Genomic DNA, 1,443 nt, shown 5'->3' on the forward strand with positions numbered 1-1,443 from the left:
TGGTCAGACTATAGCACCTGACTATCACACAGCCATCTTTGGCATACCGCCCCAGGCTGCAAAGTCTCAAATTTACAAACAGATGCTTTAGCATTTGCTTCCCTGCTTACATGCAGAATTATACTTTTTAATTGGAAATCAAATTCAGCCCCATCGTTCCTGCAGTGGTTGAGGGACGTGCTATCTTTTCTGCCATTAGAGAAACTGAGATACAACATATATAAAGCCCGACAAAACTTCACCCTGACCTGGAGTTCCTTTATAGAATTTGTGGAAGGTTTTCCCTTTCAATGATACATCCTGACACTAGGTGTATTGGATAGTTACAATTACTTATAACATGCTCAAAACATCAGTTCACCAGTCTGTCTGACTGTTTTCGTACTTGTCCTTGTATTTTTCTGTTTATTATTACTTTTTTTTTTTTTAATTGTTGTTTGAGAGCCTTGAGGGTGAGGGGTGGGAGGATACATTGCTTTTTGTATCTATGTCTGTGAGCTGTATGTTTGTTAATGAAAAAGTGCAAAATAAAGTTCAATAAATAAATACATAAATAAAATAACTACATTTATTGCCATTCACAGACCAACTCAAACAATTAAGAATAGAGTGAGTTAGTGTGTCAGGGTTATTATAGTTTTTAACTTTCACTAGTTTGAATTTGTTTTTTCAGTTTGCTTTTTATTTCAGTTTAGTTTTAATTAGTTTAACAAGTGATTAAGTAGCTTTAGTTAAGTTTTTATCTGGGAATTAAAATTAGTTAATGATAATAACCCTGGTGTGACACACACACTTTTTAAAAACTGTACATACACACGGTGTTCAAAATCCAATGCAATGCACAATGCAATTTTGTGGCTTTTAATCAACTGAATTCTGGTTGTTCAAGACAACGCTTGTTAAATTTACACTTTCCCACAGTTGTAGCAGATTCCGCTGTCAAAGTCTTTCCGGAACTGGTGAAGTGTGCAGTAACAAATTCTGACCAGGCTGTTGACAAAATGCTTTCTAGAATCAACAATCAGATTTTACTGATGCTGAACAGAAGGTTGTCCTCTGAGTGCCGCTCTTCAAGATAGTTAATTTCCTCCTGATATGAACACTCATCACTCTAATCAGGCTGACAATGTTTATGTCGCCTGCATTCTTCACAGTGGAGTTTTTCAAGAGGATTGCAGTCACATCTGTGAAAGCATTAAATGGAGGGGGCAGAGCAAACAGCTCTAGGGGTCAACAACAGAGCAGAGGAGGTGTGACTGCAGTTTGGCTGCAGCCACATACAGCCATGCAGCAATGTCCTTTGAAAGCAAATCATCAAAATCATCACAATTATTGAGGAAAACTGTGCATTGTAAAAGATATTCTGATATGTATTTAAAACATCAATAATTATCAACATAATAAAAAAGTCACTCCTTGAGGCAAATTATAACTGGCTCATAA

This window comes from Acanthopagrus latus, chromosome 5 (genome assembly GCF_904848185.1).
Source record: "Acanthopagrus latus isolate v.2019 chromosome 5, fAcaLat1.1, whole genome shotgun sequence".
Taxonomy (NCBI): Eukaryota; Metazoa; Chordata; class Actinopteri; order Spariformes; family Sparidae; genus Acanthopagrus; species Acanthopagrus latus.